Source organism: Sarcophilus harrisii, chromosome 1, assembly GCF_902635505.1.
Source record: "Sarcophilus harrisii chromosome 1, mSarHar1.11, whole genome shotgun sequence".
Classification (NCBI taxonomy): domain Eukaryota; kingdom Metazoa; phylum Chordata; class Mammalia; order Dasyuromorphia; family Dasyuridae; genus Sarcophilus; species Sarcophilus harrisii.
The window spans coordinates 198,112,417-198,132,178 of record NC_045426.1 but is presented as its reverse complement, the minus strand read 5'-3'; the positions used below and the strand labels follow the sequence as shown (position 1 = coordinate 198,132,178).

At 39.2% G+C, this 19,762-nt stretch overlaps 2 pseudogenes; both read left to right on the top strand.

Annotated features, from left to right (window-relative positions):
* The first annotated feature begins 740 nt into the window (after positions 1-740).
* On the top strand, positions 741-2,507 carry LOC105751078 (annotated as a pseudogene).
* Positions 2,508-17,535: 15,028 nt separating this feature from the next.
* LOC116420983 lies at positions 17,536-19,339 on the top strand (annotated as a pseudogene).
* The last annotated feature ends 423 nt before the right edge of the window (positions 19,340-19,762 follow it).

Below are 19,762 nucleotides of genomic sequence, written 5' to 3'. Positions count from 1 at the left end.
TGTGCTTATAATTAAAATGACTACTACTGATGGATTCATGTACACCTTGTTTCTGGTGAGCCCCTTTAGAATCATGATCTTGATTTGATTTTATTTTGGTATTTTCATCTCCTTCCTGAGATGTCAGAGTAGATGACCACCTTTGGAGTTCTCACTCTTTAAGAAGTCAAGGAGGTTATGACCACCTATGTTCTAAAATGAAAAGAAAAAGGGGAGGTGTTGAATCTTTACAAAGTGTTAAGACATTGAGCATTTGCTCTTAGAAAGATATCAACAGAAGTTGAAACAAGGTAATAAGTGGAACTGATAGAACAATGCTTGTGTTCACACCTTTAGAGAGCTCAATAAGTATCTAAGTACTCAATGGAGTTCACACCACACGTGTAGGGCTTAGTCTGAATTCACACCTCCCTTATGGCCAGAGAGTACTCTGGGATATAACCTAGAATCCCTCTCCCTCCAGAAGGCGGAGTTAACCTTTGGGAGATCACATAAATAGGGAGCTTTTGAAGCTACTTATTCTTCTTGTGGGACCGAGAGAGAGGAGAGAGAGAGGACTCCAGAAAGCCCAAGCCCCATCTTCGAGGCAAGAGAGATCCATTGCACCTTCACTCTGGTGCTGGCTGGAGGCTGAAGAAAGCAGGAGGCAGAAGCCAAGGAGAGCGAAGCTGCAATAAGCAGAGAGATAGCAGCCTGCGCTGGGTGGCTGTGCGCTTGCACGGTCAGCTGCATAGCCGGCTTCTGGAACTCAGCAGGTGGCGGCAGCGGCAGCGGCTGAGGAAAGGCCATGAGGGAATACCGAACTCCTTTAAAACGTGCTCGCCCCAGGACTCCTTCTCCCACCTCGGAGCACGCCGCTGCCCGAGCCGCCGCGGAGCCCGAGGACGACACCGATCCCCAGAGCTGGGACCCCGATTGGCTGTGCTCTTTCCTCCGCGACCGCGGCTTCTGCAACCCGACGCTCCTCAGCCGCATACGGGAAAACAAAATCGGAGGCACTCAGCTGCTCAGCTTTGATGAATCGCTTCTTGAAAATCTTGGAGTAAGTTCTTCAGAAGAAAGACAGAAACTGCTGGATTGTATCAATCAACTGAATCAAGACCATGAAGAGACAATGAAGATATTTAATGATCCTGTTCATGGCCATATAGAATTTCACCCTCTTCTTATCCGAATCATTGACACACCTCAATTTCAACGACTTCGATATATTAAACAGATGGGAGGTGCTTACTATGTTTTTCCAGGTGGCTCACACAACCGATTTGAGCATTGTCTAGGTGTCGGGTATCTAGCAGGATGTCTGGTCCGTGCACTGCGTGAAAAGCAGCCTGAACTACAAATAACTGAGCGGGATATGCTGTGTGTTCAGATTGCCAGCTTATCGCGATCTAGTCATGGACCATCATATCGTTTGATAGGTCGACTGCTCGCCCAGGATATGATTGGAAGCATGAAATGGGCTCAGTCAAGATGTTTGAATACCTGGTTAATGCCAATGGAATTGAAAATGTAATGAAGAAATATGGGCTTGTTCCAGAAGAAGATATATGTTTTATCAAAGAACAAATCGCAGGACCTCTTGTTTCAACAGAAGAGAGTTCTTCGTGGTCAGAGCAAAGGACGCACCTGAAGAGAAACTTTATGAGAGTGGCTAATAACCAATGGCATTGATGTGGATAAATGGGATTATTTTGCCAGGGATTGCCACCATCTTGGAATTCCAAATAACTTTGAGCATAAGCGCTTTATTAAGTTTGCCCGTGTATGTGAAGTAGACAATAAGAAACATATTTGTACCAGAGACAAGGAAGTCGGAAATCTGTATGACATGTTCCATACCCGCAACTGCCTGCACCGAAGAGCTTACCAGCACAGAGTTGGCAACCTCATTGAAACAATGATGACACATGCCTTCCTTAAAGCAGATCCCCATATAGAAATAGAAGGTAGTGGGGGGAAAAAGTACACGCTTTCTACAGCAATTGATGATATGGAAGCCTACGTAAAACTTACAGATAACATTTTTCTGGAGATTTTGCATTCTCCTGATCCCAAATTGGCTGAGGCACGAGAGATTTTGCTGAAAATTCAAAGTCGTAAACTATACAAGTTTGTGGGTGAAACTCGGCCAACAGGGCAAGAGAAGATTAGAAGGGAGCAATATGAGCAACTTGCAAAAGATGTTGCTGCTTCCACACCAGAACTTACAGATCTGAAAGTTGAATTAAAGGCTGAAGATTTCATAATTGATGTCATCAACATGGATTATGGAATGCAAGAAAAAAATCCTATTGATCATGTTTATTTCTATTGCAAGAATGACCGAAGTAAAGCAGTCTTGATTACAAAAAATCAAGTTTCACAGCTTCTACCTGAAAAATTTGCTGAACAGCTTATCCGAGTAAAATGGTAAGAAAACTGATGAGCAAAGTTTAGAGGGTTTACAGTATTTTGTTCAGTGGTACGAACAAAACTCACCAAACCACAGAGATGTTGTATTCTAAAACTAACGCTTATGAAAGCAAGTTGAATTCCAGTGTGGAGATCCAGATCGTGACAGAGAGTGTTCCAACGTCAAAACCAATCTTTTTCAGGGAAAAAATTAACAGAATGGGAATTTCCACTTATCTGCTTCTTAGAAAGAGATCTGCCCAATCACAGTGCTGCAAGAAGGTTTCATCGCACCTATCTTCCTCGGACAAGATGTTGTGCATATATCCCTCAATCAGAAGCTGATCCGAATGGAAATGAATCGCACCAGCTTTTTCTTTCAAATATACTTGGGGAGCTGAGAGCTCAAACAGGGAAATTTTAATGTAATCAATATTTATAATAAATTTCATAGTAATTTCAAGATTTTAGTTGTAATAGTCATTTTTTGGTAGGAAATGAAAATTTTATATCGCTTAGGTATATATACAGACTGCAGGAAAGCATTTTTCAACGGTATGGTATCTGAATTTTAATTTACAGAAGAAGAAGAAGAAGAAGAAGAAGAGTCATCCTTTTTATACCCTCAATTTCTGGGGGAGAAAAACTGTCTTAAAAATTTATGGGATGAGCTACGTCCAGAGAAAGAACTCTGGGAGATGACTAAAACCCATTACATTTGAATTCTAACCTTATATTTATGCCCACCTGCATTTTTGATTTCTTTCAAGTTAATTGTAATATTTCAGAGTCTGATTCTTTTTGTACAGCAAATAACGTTTTGGTCATGTATACTTATTGTGTATCTAATTTATATTTTTAATGTATTTAACATTCATCGGTCATCCTGCCATCTGCTGGGGGAGGGGTGGGTGCAAGAGGTGAAAATTAAACAAGAGGTTTGGCAATTGTTAATGTAAGGTTACCTATGCATATTACTTGTAAATAAAAGTACATGTTAAAAAAACGAAAATTATGATGTATACTTATTCTAATTTTATATTAATAGATAATGTCTACTGGTCATCCTGCCATGTGGGAGGTGGGGGTGAGGTGAAAAATTGGAACAAGAGGTTTGGCAATTGTTAATGCTGTAAAGTTACCCATGCATATAACCTGTAAATAAAAGGCTATTAAATGAAAAAAAAAATGAAAAAAAAATTATGGGAAAGGGGTAGCTAGGTGGCACAGTGGATAGAGCTCTGGTCCTGAAGTCAGGAGGGACCCTGTCTTTCCATGTTCATCATAGTTTGGGTATAATAAGAATTTGTGCCCACTGTGGCACAGCGCCTTATGATCTCCTCTAAAGGAGCATCTTTGTCTAGTCCCCATGGCCCTGCAAATCTCATTGGCATCTTTCAGCTTTCAGATGTCTCATCATTATTTCTATAGCAGCATTTATCTCCAATGGTTCTGATTACAGCTGTTTGCAAACATCTCACAAAATCTGCAAAAGGTTCATTGGGACCTTGCTGTATTTTTGTGCAAGCTTCCCCTTGATCTTTTTGTCTGGGGAGGGAACACCAAGCTTTTATTGCAGCCTTAGATATCTGCTCATACACTGTTATAGGATAATAAATCTGTTCTGAATTCTCTGTATACTGACCTTCACCAGCTAGTTGGTCAAAAGTGATTTGTTCAATAGTTCCCGTTTGCCTATTGTATTGAACTTCAGCTTCCATAATTCACGATACTCTGAAAGCTACAACAAATTTTGTCCCGGGTTCTAAGCATAAGCTGCTTATGGATTTCCAATCATTCAGGGTTAAGATTTCATAGGACAAATTATCTAGCAACATCTTCACATAAGATGATATAGCCCTATAAAGAGTGCAACCCTTTTTCAATTTAAGTTTTTCCAAATTGGGTGAGCATGGTCTCTTTTGACCTGAAAGTCAATCTTTTCCATCACAGGATATGCATGTATAAACTGAGATATCTTCCTTTATTTTTTGCTTTAATTAATGCTTCTTCTAATCTTGTCATATTCTGCTTCACGGAGAAGCTGACTGTGTTTCTGCCTCTTCCTTCTTCTCAGATGAGGAACAGATGATTTAGAGACTTCTTCTTTTCATTTTAATACTTAAATAACTTTATAGCTGTTGTATTAAATTATATGTATTAAATATGTCTTTAGAAATTGAGTTAAAGCCATTTTTATTACAGAATTGACAAAGATCCTCTTCTACTAATTCCCATTCATCCAGATCTAAAAGTCTTGGACCAGGTATGGTTGTATACTACTACTTCTTCCATTCCATTAACCCACCTAGAAATTGGAAAATTATTTTCGAGTTTCCTTCCATATTGCTTTTGTTTTTATTGTTGAGTCCTAAAGTCTGGAAGACTCGCTTTCCCTGAGTTCAAATCCATCCTCAGACACTGTACTAGTTATACTTACAAATCCTGGGCAAGTCATCAAACCCTGTTAGCCTGTTTCATCATCTATATTGAATCCAGAAGAACAAAATAAATCCTGTACCTTACAATAGTAATCAAATGAGCAACAAAGAGTCACACCCGACTGAAAGGACTGAACAAAACCAGATTACTTAATGTTTGGTGCAGCCATTGAACCACTGAGAAGTTGGAAAATTATTTCGTCATCTTTTTTCCCATTACTACTCATTAGTCCGGTAGCTTGCAAAAGGTAACTCTCTTATAGCTATAAGATCAACCCCATATTCTACAACTCCCTTCTCCACTCTCCCCATTTCAATACCTTATTCACTCACAATATACCATTTCCCATAACAGTGAAATCTGAAGTGTAGCCCATCTTAAACTGGCTTTGGTATAGTAACCCTACAGCTCATGAATGGGAAAGAGCTTGGATCTGAAACTTAGCCATCTACATCTCAGCCTAATTTGGATAACAAAGGCCTTCTACTCATTAATCACCACTGTAGCATTGCTCTTTGAGAAGCAGTTAAAAGGTTATCAGCAGTGATAGTGAATTTGAAACCCAGCTTAGCTCAGCACTGAGAGAGTGGACAGCGGTGAGGCCAATGAATTCTTTTCCTCTTGGAACTGCAGCTTGCTAAATGGTATCACCAGATATATTTAAGGAAGAAAAGGACGATTACTAGTGCCAAATGGTTTAAACTGGCTCTGGGGCCATATAGAGAAGCTTTAAGGAGCAAGGAAAGAAGGGTGGGTTTAGGAGTCAAAGAGCTTTATGGCTCTGCTACTTATGACAGTCCCTTAATTTAGCTTTTCCAAATGGTGGGGGTTATATGGTTATACAGTGATAGGCAGCTTGAATTGAGCATAGAATAAGAACAAGATTCTTATGAAGTTTGGAGTTGTTGTTGAGACAAGGAGAGGCTTCACTATCTTTGAATGATCTTTTTGCCCCTCCCTTGTACTAGGGAGCTGTGTACAGCAAGGAAAGTGTGCATGTATGTATGTATGTTATTATTATTATTATTATTATTATTTATTATTTTGTTTGGCAGTTGGGGTTAAGTTACTTGTCTAATCACCTAGCTAGGAAGTGTAAGTGTTTGAGGCAGATCCTCCTGATTCCAGGGCTGGTGTTCTATCCACTGTGCTATTTAGCCCCTTCCTTAAGCAGTTGATAGCAGTTAAGGTATGGTTCCTATGTGACGAGGAGTCAATCCATGATGAGAAGGCTTTGCAGAGATATCTTTAACAGATGTTTGCTGTTTATTTTTGAGAACCTGTATCATCACTTGAAGGACATATTTGGAGAGGCCAGACACAGGACTCTGTCTACCATATGGGTACAGATTAGAGCTGTTAACGGAGATCATCTAATAACTGTTTTGAAGATGAAGAAATGGAGACCGAGAAAAATTAATGGTTTTTCCAAGGAGGTAAGTGGAAGAACTAGGATTTCATCCCAAGGGCTCTGACTCCAAACTCTTCTATCCTGCAGCCCTACAGTAAACAGTTTTAGACCAATGACCTTGACCACCTTTCTTCTTCTTCTTCTTCTTCTTCTTCTTCTTCTTCTTTCTTCTTCATAGTCTTCTTCTTTCTTCTTCATATTCTTTTTCTTTCTTCTTCATATTCTTTTTTCTTCTTCTCCTTTATATTCTTCTTCTTTCTTCTCCTTCATATTCTTCGTCTTTCTTCTTTTTCTTCATATTCTTCTTTCTTCTCCTTCTTCATATTCTTCTTCTTCTTTTTCTTCTTCATATTCTTCTTTCTTCTTCTTCATATTCTTCTTTCTTCTTCTTCATGTTCTTTCTTCTTTCTCTCACATTCTTCTTCTCTTCATGTGTTCTTTCCTTCTTTCTTCTTCTTCTTCTTCATATTCTTCTTCTTCTTATATTCTTTCTTCTTCTTCATGTTCTTTCTTCTTCGTATTCTTTTTTCTTCTTCTTCATATTCTTCTTTTTTCTTCATATTCTTTCTTCTTCTTCATGTTCTTTCTTCTTCGTATTCTGTTTTCTTTTTCTTCATATTCTTCTTTCTTCTTCTTCATATTCTTCTTTCTTCTTCATATTCTTTTTCTTCCTTCTTTTTTTCTTCATATTCTTCTTTTTCTTCCATTCTCATTTGAGATTCCATTTTCAAAGAACCAAGTCTTTCACATGACCTGGCTTCAAAATCAAAAACACGTATGGGCCTTATGCAGGCTTGATAATCATATCCTTCTGAATATGAAAACTGTACCCCTTGATTTTAAAGAGATTTTCAGCTTTAATTGTAATATGCAATTTGATATATGGAAAAATTAATACCTGCATATATAGCAAAGAGAGTGGAATTATTTTTGGCATAAGAATACATAGAGATAAGGCTTAAATCTGGGTTGGGAGCACATAGGTGAAAAAATTCCTTCCAGCAATGGAGATAGACTCTTTCTGGGCAATTTAGATTCTTGAACAATTGTGATCTATTCAGGGTCACCTCAGTACTATGTGTCAGAGAAAGGATATGAACCCATGATTTACCACCTCTAAGCCAACTGTCTATCCACTATGCCATTCTGTGTTTATATTTTTCAAATGTATGTTTATAAAAATTAAATATTAGAAAATTGCTCAGTGCAATGTATCTCACATCAGCTGCCTACCCTGCTCATCCACCTATGCTTGAGTTTTGCTTTTTAGATAGAACATATTGTCCATAGCCTCTTCCTTCAGGTTTAATCAACCAGTAAAGATTTATTAAGTGCCTACTATATGCTAGGCACTGTGCCAGGCATTAGGAATACAAAAAAGAGGCAAAAGATTTTATAGGAGCAAACAAACATGTAAAGTGAAGATAAAGAAGAACTAGCTAACTAAGGGAAGGTACTGGAATGAAAAAGACTTGGGGAAGCCTTCCAGTAAAAGATTTGATTTTAATTGGGACTGGTTAGAAAGTCCTGATCTATCTTAATGTGACACCCTCTCTATACTCACTCTCCTGATCTCCTCTGGCCCTAGCAATTTGGATCCCTATAAGGGTAGCTGCTACTATTCTGGGCATCCTAAGGATAACTTTGTAGGTAGCTGTCCTCCTGACATTAACTCATAAACCTCAATCTTGGTGTCTCAGACTTGTCTCAGGTTTGTTTCATAATTAGCCCCTAGCTCTGTTCCTCATAAAAAGGTGTTTATGCAAATGTACAGTAAGGGCAACAGCCAAAAAAGATCTCTCCTCAAAAACTTGAGAAATGTTCTCCTATAAATTCTGAGTCTACCATGGGGGGAAGAATAAGCATGGGAGGGGAAAAGAATAAGAATTGACTTAGTGCCTACTGTGTGCCAGCCACTATGCTAAGCATTTTATAAATATTATCATATCATTTGATCCACACAACAATCCTGGAGGTAGATAGTATTATTATTATCTCTATTTTATAGCTGAGAAAATGGAGGCAAACAGAAACCAGTGTGACACAGCACAGTTAGCCCATCCTGAGCCCAGGCCTAGTATTCTATGCATTGAGCGACCAGCCACTTCATGTCCTTCTTAGCTACATGATCACAAAGACATCACTGCGGAATGACAGACCCTTCATATCTCTTTATTATCTAGAGGCACCTCTTAAAACTTTAGAGGGAATAGGGTCAGTGATGGGAGAGCTCAGCTTACTTCTCAAAAGGCATGGCATCTCCAATGGATAGGTTAATTCTTTGCTGAGCTAGACTCAACCACCGGCTGCACTGGGCTAGTCACTCAGCTTCCAGGCTGGACCAGGCAGGCCACTCTGTAGGATGTGGTGTTTCCAACACAGGTTGAGCCAGCCAAGTATCTCCCCTGGCACTCTACCTAAGACAGGTCTTAACACTTGCCTCTTCTCAGGCTTATTTTCCTGAGTTCAAATCCAGTCTTAGCCACTTAGAAGCTATGTGATCCTGGGGCAAGTCACTAAACACTTCTGCCTGTTCCTCATCTGTAAAATGAGCTGGAGAAGGAAATGGTAAACCACTCCAGTATCTTTGCCAGGAAAACCCTAAATATAACCGTGAAAAGTTGGATATAACCGAAAAAAAAGTGAGCAACTGTGAAGATCGTGTATTTTTAAATCAGCAGGAGTCAGGAATTCAGGTGAGGGGAAAATCGTCAGTCTTTATTGTCAGTGTAGAAGGATCGGAGGTGGAAGAGAATCGGCGATGGCAATGTATGGCCAGCCAAAGAAGCTAGCCTGACTCAGCAGCCACACGATAGCATTAGCAGCAATTTGCCTCTATGCTGCTACTGAATAATTAATCTGTGCTGTGACGTTCGTATGGACCTATACTCAGGTAGGTCATAGGTGATCGCAGCATGAACAGTATTTTGACTATTTTGTTGGGCTTGTATCCTACAGAGAACTCACTATATTCAGAAAGCTACATGTAATTTTAAGTTCCATCACATCCCTCGTTATAGAGATTTCCAGTCATCAGGAGTCAAGATTTCAAACCCAAATTCTGTAACAGCATCTTAACATAAGCTGATGTAGCCCCATAAAGAGTGCAGGCCTTTTTAAGATCTTTAATGATTTCTAAGTTAAAAGGGGCGTATCTTTGACTTTGTTGACCTGAGGCATTAGACTGGGAAATTACAGGACAGATAAGTGGCTGAAGTTCCAGGATGTCCACACCCTTTTCTTTGCCTTCATTAAGCCCTCTTGCAGCCTACTCAAAATTGGATACTGGGGATGCTGGGGAGGTGCTAGTGTTGAATACTGCCCCCCACTGCCCTCCTCCTTCCATCCTAGAGGGTGGAGTTGGTGGAGGAGAGTCAATCACTTGCTCCTGGGTGGGAAATGAAGCTGCCTGAGGGGGAAGGTCACACCCTTGCTCACTTAAGTCTCCATGCCCTGTGGGATATGGTCATTAATCTCTTCATTGTCTTCCTCCTTAATATCATGGCTAATTTGAGAAGGAGTAGAAGGAGCCAGGTTTTTCTTTTCTCTAGGATAGGCCTTAAAATTGAAAATATTGTATAAATAGCCTCGATGGAAATTGAATGAGGAACGTATTCTCTGAAATGTATGACATCTCTTTGTCCAACCTGGGACCAGTTATCTCGAGAGATCTGCTCCTCCTCTACAACCAAGGAGATGCACCTCTTTAATATACCCACAAATCTCTATCTGTTCCAAGTTATAAGTAACCCATGTATTTCTATCAGCTTAAGACAAGTTTATAGCACCACTTTGGGTGGGGATTGGGGTGATGAGAGTCTTTAGGTAGCATTTGTCCCATTTTAGCCAAAAAAAGATTACATTGGTTTAGTTTTAAGAAAATAGTTCCTATTTGTCTATTAACAATACTCACCCAAGTTCCTGGTCACCTGAGACTTCTTCAGTGCTTGGTTCCCACCGCTGGGCCAAATGTGAAGATCAGTATTTTTAAATCAGCAGGAGTCAGGAATTCAGGTTAGGGAAACTGTCAGTCTTTTAGCTCAGTGAAGAAGGATCGAGGTAAAAGAGAATCGCTACAGCAACAAGTAAATCTGAGTCAAGAAGCTAGCTCGCCCAGCAGCCAACATAATAAATCCAGCAGCCCGGGGTCTCGAACCCAGGCCCAATTCTCCAGCTTCTCTTCCTGTCTCTGCTCTCACCCACCAAAATCATATTTCCTATACAACACATGAGGACTCTGTAAGTAGAGGCACTATTCTATCCAATCATGCACAAGAGTAGAGAATGACCATTATTTAGCCTGGGCACTTGGGACCTCAGTGCATCAACTCAAACCTCAGCCCATTACATCTCCCGCTTTTATTTTAGAACACAGGTGGTCATGCCATCCCTGACCTCAGGGAGGTCAGAGCCCCCCAAGGGAGGTGATCACAGCCTTCCTAACTTCTCAGAGAAGGAGGTGAAAGCACCGAAAAGGAGGTGATCACAGCCTCCCTATTCCAAATTGTAAAAGTGCAAGAATTTATTTTACCTGACTATACTTATTTGTTACACAATAAGGCTTTTTCTTGAGGGGGAGGGAAATGTGGTGAGAAATATGGCGAGTAATAATCAGTAATTTAAAAAAAAGAGGAAAAGAAAGAAAATAACATCAATGAAACATTAAAAACGTAAAGATCAGAGTAGAGGAAAATTCAGAAGAGAACACACACAAGCTAGTTTTGTTCTTCCACATTAAATTTAAGAGACCTTTTTGGAGAGGGAAAAATCCTCCCACATTATACATACACTATCATCATATATCATTCTTTAATTGTTTTGCGCGAACTATGTTTACGATATTTTTCAAGTTCATAATAAAGAAGGAAAATTTCTGAAAGCCATCCATACTTATTACCTCTACTTCTTTGCCTCCCATATACTTTTAAACTGCTTGTAATAAAGTTTCCAAGCTAACTGCTCGACTAAAATTCTAAGGTTACAATCTCTTAATTGCTAAATCCAGTGATTTTTCTCAGTCTTCATCCTACTTGACTTTTCTGTTTTGATTCTCTCCTCCCTGCTTTTTTGTGACATTGCTCTTTCTTGGGTCAATTCCTTCTGGTTTTGGTCATTATTTTTGACTTCTTTGCTAGATCATCTTTTATGTCTGTTCCTAATTGAAGGCTCCGTATTGGGATCCTTTCTCTTTCTACAGCTTCTTTTCTTGGTAATCTCATCAGCTCAATAATCCCTTAATAATAGGTATAATTTATCCTATAGATGACTTTCAAAGTTTAATTTCTTGTTGTTCTGTATTTCAGTTGCCTCCCACTTTTCATGGCAAAGATATTGGAGTGGCTTGCCATTACCTTTTCCAGTTCATTTTACCAAATGGGGAACTGAGACACACAGGCTGTGTCTTGCCCAGGGTCACACAGCTAGTAAGTGTCTGAGGCTGGATTTGAACTCAGGAAGATAATTTTCCTGATTCTAGACCTGGCGCTATGGTGCTATCTAACTGCCCAAACCTTAATATCCAGCTTTGATATGTCTTATAAACTCTAGTCCTGCAACATCCATTGGCTCTTAGATATCTTGAGCTGAATATCTTCTAGATAGAATGGAACTTGTTCTCTTTTTCAGTTACCTCTCGTCTAAACTGTCTTATTTCTGTTATGGGTACGGTTGTTCAGTCATGTAGTTTTTATAACCTTTATTATTACCCTTGATTTTTCTCTCTCCCTCACCCATTACTTGTTAAATCCTGTGTGATTTCCTTTCTCAATATTCAGGGCATTCTCAAATTCTTAGTGCATTTAAAACTTATTAATAATACAAAACAGAACTAAGACTTTTGGGACACTTTGTTTATTAAATCCATTTCTTTTTTTCATTCACACACATCATCCTGTTCATCCACTTGAAAACTATTGTATAGACCTTTGTAGTAGTCCCCTACTAGGGCCCAGTCTGTCCCATCTCCAAACTATATTTCACATAGCTGCCAAAATAACCTTCCTAAAAGAACAAGGACTTCCTTGCTCAAAAAGTTCTGTTGCCTGCTTTGCAACTCTCAGTATAAATACAGGCTCTGCTGTTTGGTTTGTAAAGTCTTCACACCCAATTCCAACCTCCCTTTCTGGGTTTATTTCATATTATTCCTGCCAATCCAACATTCCAGCTAAACCAGCTTATTTGCTGATCCTTGAATTTGCCATTCCCTTTCTTGACTTTGTATATTGGCTCAGGTTGTCTTTCCTGCCTGGAGAGACCACTCCCTGAACACCTTTGCCTTTTCTGATCTCCCTAATCATTAATGCTTTCTTCCTTACTGAAATCAGCCTGGATAGAGTTCATCTGCTTAAGTGTTGTCCATCCAGGACACCTCTGAAGGAGAATATTAGTTCCTGGAAGACAGAGATGGCTGAGCCACTCAATGGCATACCCACTCAATGATTAAGGCTAGGTAGCAACTGAGGCAAAGAATTTCCTTTTTCACCCAGTCAAGAAAAAAAAAATTACTATTAGGAGGATTCTAGGAGTTCTTATCTTTCTGTTGAATAGAACCTCTATTTGCCCTGTGGACATAATCCTGCTTTAAATATTAAATTTAGGGGATTCCAGGAGGAAAGAAGCTACAAGCCCAGTGTAATCAAGTCCTTCCCATTGGCTCAGTCCCTTTAAGACTGTCCAGGTAGGACAGGATGTCCTAAGGACAGGACAGTCTTAAGGATAGTTTAAGGATGTCCCCTCATCCTTCCATTCTCCAGCATGCTAGCCATCCCCAAAAAGGCAGAGTTGTTCAAGAGCAAATGAATTACCCTAACAGGGTGACAAGCAACAGTGCCCTTGTTTGGGAAGCCTCTGGGGAGTTGTGATCTCTGTACTTGGCCTGGCCCTTACTCAGCTGTTAGCTTCTCTGGTTCTCACCTGCTCTGTTTCCTGCACCATCCTCTGAGAACTGGCATCAACTTGATAACCTTTCCCCAAATCTTGTTTGGTAGGTCTGCTTTGGAGAAGCATCCTTGCCTCCAGCCTAGGCAAAGACACAACTGGGAAAGAAGGGGCATGGGAATATGCCTCTGCCATTAAAGGATGCTTTTGTGGGTAGACAGTGAGAAACCATATGTCTATTCTAAGGGCTGAATGGCATTCCCTCCTTGTATTTCATTATCTGCTCTATGCTGAGTATACCTTATTTGTATTTCTGCTCTAGTACAATCTAATTTCCCCTAAAGCCTATGGATTGCTGACACAAATTATTGACACAAATCATCTCCACCCCACAGGACAGTGGTTCTTCATCTAGTGTTTTGTAAACTTGTTTTCTGTAGTTATCGTGGTTATGGTTGGTAACTATTTCAGTATATTTCAGGCTTCTTGGTATTCCTATGTATTTTACCTTATGTTATTCTGAGAAGAGGTTCATAAGTTTCATGAGACTTCCAAAAGAATCCATGACATAAAAAAGTTAAGAATCCATTCTGTAGAAGGGAGGGATCCAGTATCTTCTTTGCCACATACATCCAATTGCATACCAAATGTTGGCACTGCAATATAAAAGAGATGGAAAATAAGAGAATTTACAGAAAAGAGCGATAATGATAAAAATAACTAACATTTATGTAAAACTCTAAAGTTTTCAAAGGGTATACATAAATAAATATATATGTATGTGTATATATATATCTATATAAAATCTCATTGGAACGTGACAACAGCTCCTCCCAGAAGGAAGACCAGAAAAAAACACAGACAAGAAGGACAACTTTGGAAGTTACTTGATGAATATCCTTATGTGCTTGAAGAGAAAAGCAAGCCATACATAAGAGACAGTTGTGGTTTCATATATACTCCTGTTCCATTTTGTATGTGGAGATGTTCATTTTGTTTTATGTTTGTGGAGTTCAGAATAAATAACCCAATCATGTGAGGATGTAGTGTAGCTCTCATTATCTTCCTTTTACCAAGGAGGACCCTGAAGCTGAGAGTGACTTAATGGCTTGCCTATGGTCACATAGCTGTTAAGTATCAGAGTTGAGATTTAAACTGGGTCTTTCTGAACTTTCTGATTCAAGTCCAGCAATCTATCCACTGGGGAAGGGCCTTCAGATCATCCCTTGTCTCAAAAAGAGAAGAGACAACCTCAAATGTTTGAAGACATCACATAGAAAATGAAAAATTTTGATATGATGGAATAAATGAATAAATGTGGAAAATGGGACCTGAGAAGACTTATATGACCTGATACAAAGTGATTAAGTAGGACTAGAAGAATAAATTGTGCAATAACAACATTGTAAGGACTATCAATTCTGAAAGATTAGGAACTCTGATCAATGCAATTTCTAATCATAATTCCAGAGGACTTATAATGAAACATGCTATCCATAATGAAACATGTTATCCACCCTTGCATAGGAAGATAATGGATTCAAAGTGTAGATAGAAGTATATTTTTTGGACATAATTAATGAAGAAATCTGTTGTTGCTTATACATATCTGTAATAGATTTTATTTTTCTTGCTTTCTCAATGAAATAAGAGAGAGGTGGGAGGAAGAGAATTCAAGGTTAAAAATAAAATAAATTTTAAATTTAAAAATTAAATAAATCATTTATAAAAAGAAATGAAAGAAGGGAAGGAAGAAAAAAGAAGAAAAGGATGGAAGAAAGGAAAAAAGAGAGGGGGAGGAAAGGAGGCAAGAGAGAAAGGAAGAAGGGAGTGGAAAAAGGGGAAAAATGAATAGGATTTGTTTTTAACACTGGAGGGCAGAACTCAGAATAATCATTAGAATTTACAAAGATGCAAATTTAAACTTCAGGTAAGGTAAAAATTACTAACAATTAAAACTAGTCTCATTAACAAGCTGTTCTACTGTAGTTAGTTCCACTGAAGCTAATATAACAGATGGGTTGCCTAGCTTTATAATGCAAACAGACAGACAAACTCCCTCTTGAGAACTGCCAGGAGGTCATATTCCTCAAGGGACCCAGTCAAGATTCTATACCTAGAGTAGAACCTGAAGACCCAGGCACGACTCACAAGCCCACATACCAGTGAGACAAACTGGTTTTTCTGTAGCACCAGAGCCACATAGATGGTGGCTGCTACTTTTTGATTAGTTCAGTTAATCTGTAGTGTTGACTATGTAGGTACATGTCTAATCTACCATTGTTTTGTGTGCCAGTGTTTTGGCCTTTGGAAAACCCAATAGCTCATAACAACAAAATCATTGACCAGTGAATTGGTTTTTACCATTCTCTTACACAGACAGAAACCAGAGATCGAAAGAAACTGACTCTGGAGCCAGAGGATCTGGATTCAAATCTTCCTGACCTTTAGTACATGTTTGACTTTGGGGCAAATCATTTGATCTTCCCTAGCCTCAGTTTAATCATTTGTAAAAAAGAGAGGATAGGATTATATACCTGGCCTCTGAGTGGTCTTCTAACTTTCAAAGTATGACATTAATGGCCCTCTTCTCTTTGTTTTAAAGGATACTTGCAGCAATTGAGGATAAATATTATCTTCTCCATCCAAAGACTTTCCCCAGATACCCTCAGGCTAGAGTGGGTCTTCAGATAACTACTGTCCTTGGATGGAATCTAGCCCACCTGCTTTCCTGTAGCCTGAGGACTAAGAATGGTTTTTGATATTATTAATCAATAATTAAATAAATTAATAATAAATGATTATTAAATAAAATTTCATTTAAAAATCTAAAAGTCATTTTTAATTTATAGGCAAATGAAAGGATCAGTTTGATAATCATGGCCCAAATGGTCTTACTTTAATCTCTAGGTCCATCACTTTCCCATTGGACAAGTTCCTTTATGTAAAAAACCTCTTACTAGACAGCTAGGTGGCATGTTACATAGAATGCTGGCTTTGGAGCTAGAAGACCCAAGTTCAAATCCAGATTAAGACATTTCCTGGAAGTGTGATTTTGGGCAAATCACTTAACCTCAGTTGTCTCAGTTTGCTCATTTGTAAAATGCAGCTAATAATAGCATCTACTTCACAAAGTTGTTGTAAAGATCAAATGAGCTCTTTATAAATTTTAAAAGTACCAAATAAATGAAAACTATTATTTATATTATTTTTACTATGCATCATATCCCAAGTACTTCCAAGTCACCAAAATTTTCATGGTAATGGAGGACTAATTCAGTGCTCTCTACAGTGAAAGAACTGCTGTGATAGTCCTTTTGATAGCTAAGATGTATTTATCATGGCTAACATAAAGCACATACAATTATAATTATTATGATTAATATTTATATAGTATTTTTAAATTTGCAAAATGCCTTATACACATTCTGCTTGAGACTCACAACTATGAAAGGTGGATACTATTATTATCCTCATTTTACAGAAAAAGAGGCATGATGGACAATGGGTCCCTTTTGGACTATTTTTAGGACTTATGGACATGTATAATGTTGTATACGAAAAATTGTTTACCTCAAAGCTTACAGGAATCATTGGGTTCCTGGCACATGAACTAATGGACAATGTGTAAATGTGTAAATTCTCATGTTGATTCAAGGTTTGTTACATTACTACTAGCCTGTGTTATATTATGTGCTTATAATTAAAATGACTACTACTGATGGATTCATGTACACCTTGTTTCTGGTGAGCCCCTTTAGAATCATGATCTTGATTTGATTTTATTTTGGTATTTTCATCTCCTTCCTGAGATGTCAGAGTAGATGACCACCTTTGGAGTTCTCACTCTTTAAGAAGTCAAGGAGGTTATGACCACCTATGTTCTAAAATGAAAAGAAAAAGGGGAGGTGTTGAATCTTTACAAAGTGTTAAGACATTGAGCATTTGCTCTTAGAAAGATATCAACAGAAGTTGAAACAAGGTAATAAGTGGAACTGATAGAACAATGCTTGTGTTCACACCTTTAGAGAGCTCAATAAGTATCTAAGTACTCAATGGAGTTCACACCACACGTGTAGGGCTTAGTCTGAATTCACACCTCCCTTATGGCCAGAGAGTACTCTGGGATATAACCTAGAATCCCTCTCCCTCCAGAAGGCGGAGTTAACCTTTGGAGATCTATAAATAGGAGCTTTTGAAGCTACTTATTCTTCTTGTGGGACCGAGAGAGAGGAGAGAGAGAGGACTCCAGAAAGCCCAAGCCCCATCTTCGAGGCAAGAGAGATCCATTGCACCTTCACTCTGGTGCTGGCTGGAGGCTGAAGAAAGCAGGAGGCAGAAGCCAAGGAGAGCGAAGAATAAGCAGAGAGATAGCAGCCTGCGCTGGGTGGTTGTGCGCTTGCACGGTCAGCTGCATAGCCGGCTTCTGGAACTCAGCAGGTGGCGGCAGCGGCAGCGGCTGAGGAAAGGCCATGAGGGAATACCGAACTCCTTTAAAACGTGCTCGCCCCAGGACTCCTTCTCCCACCTCGGAGCACGCCGCTGCCCGAGCCGCCGCGGAGCCCGAGGACGACGCCGATCCCCAGAGCTGGGACCCCGATTGGCTGTGCTCTTTCCTCCGCGACCGCGGCTTCTGCAACCCGACGCTCCTCAGCCGCATACGGGAAAACAAAATCGGAGGCACTCAGCTGCTCAGCTTTGATGAATCGCTTCTTGAAAATCTTGGAGTAAGTTCTTCAGAAGAAAGACAGAAACTGCTGGATTGTATCAATCAACTGAATCAAGACCATGAAGAGACAATGAAGATATTTAATGATCCTGTTCATGGCCATATAGAATTTCACCCTCTTCTTATCCGAATCATTGACACACCTCAATTTCAACGACTTCGATATATTAAACAGATGGGAGGTGCTTACTATGTTTTTCCAGGTGGCTCACACAACCGATTTGAGCATTGTCTAGGTGTCGGGTATCTAGCAGGATGTCTGGTCCGTGCACTGCGTGAAAAGCAGCCTGAACTACAAATAACTGAGCGGGATATGCTGTGTGTTCAGATTGCCAGCTTATCGCGATCTAGTCATGGACCATCATATCGTTTGATAGGTCGACTGCTCGCCCAGGATATGATTGGAAGCATGAAATGGGCTCAGTCAAGATGTTTGAATACCTGGTTAATGCCAATGGAATTGAAAATGTAATGAAGAAATATGGGCTTGTTCCAGAAGAAGATATATGTTTTATCAAAGAACAAATCGCAGGACCTCTTGTTTCAACAGAAGAGAGTTCTTCGTGGTCAGAGCAAAGTCGTAAACTATACAAGTTTGTGGGTGAAACTCGGCCAACAGGGCAAGAGAAGATTAGAAGGGAGCAATATGAGCAACTTGCAAAAGATGTTGCTGCTTCCACACCAGAACTTACAGATCTGAAAGTTGAATTAAAGGCTGAAGATTTCATAATTGATGTCATCAACATGGATTATGGAATGCAAGAAAAAAATCCTATTGATCATGTTTATTTCTATTGCAAGAATGACCGAAGTAAAGCAGTCTTGATTACAAAAAATCAAGTTTCACAGCTTCTACCTGAAAAATTTGCTGAACAGCTTATCCGAGTGTACTGTAAGAAAACTGATGAGCAAAGTTTAGAGGCTGCCAGGCAGTATTTTGTTCAGTGGTGCATGAACAAAAACTTCACCAAACCACAGGATAGTGATGTTGTGGCCCCAAAACTAACGCCTATGAAAGCAAGTTGGAATCTCCAGTGTGGAGACCAAAGTCCAGATCGTGACAGAGAGTGTTCCAACGTCAAAACCAATCTTTTTCAGGGAAAAAATTAATAGAATGGGAATTTCCACTTATCTGCTTCTTCGAAAGAGATCTGCCCAATCACAGTGCTGCAAGAAGGTTTCATCGCACCTATCTTCCTTGGACAAGATGTTGTGCATATATCCCTCAATCAGAAGCTGATCCGAAAGGAAATGAATCGCACCAGCTTTTTCTTTCAAATATACTTGGGGAGCTGAGAGCTCAAACAGGGAAATTTTAATGTAATCAATATTTATAATAAATTTCATAGTAATTTCAAGATTTTAGTTGTAATAGTCATTTTTTGGTGAGGGAACAAGAAAATTTTATATCGCTTAGGTATATATACAGACTGCAGGAAAAGCATTTTTTCAAATTTGGCATGGTATCTATAACTCTTAATTCTTTACAGAAGAAGAAGAAGAAGAAGAAGAGTCATCCTTTTTATACCCTCAATTTCTGGGGGAGAAAAACTGTCTTAAAAATTTATGGGATGAGCTACGTCCAGAGAAAGAACTCTGGGAGATGACTAAAACCCATTACATTGAATTCCCAATCCCTATATTTATGCCCACCTGCATTTTTGATTTCCTTCACAAGTTAATTGTACAATATTTCAGAGTCTGATTTTTGTACAGCAACACTGGTCATGTATACTTATTATATCTAATTTATATTTTAAATGGGCTTAACATCTACTGTCATCCTGCCATCTGGGGGAGGGGGTAAGAGGTGAAAAATTGGAACAAGAGGTTTGGCAATTGTTAATGCTGTAAGGTTACCCATGCATATTACCTGTAAATAAAAGGCTATTAAATAAAAAAAAAATCTA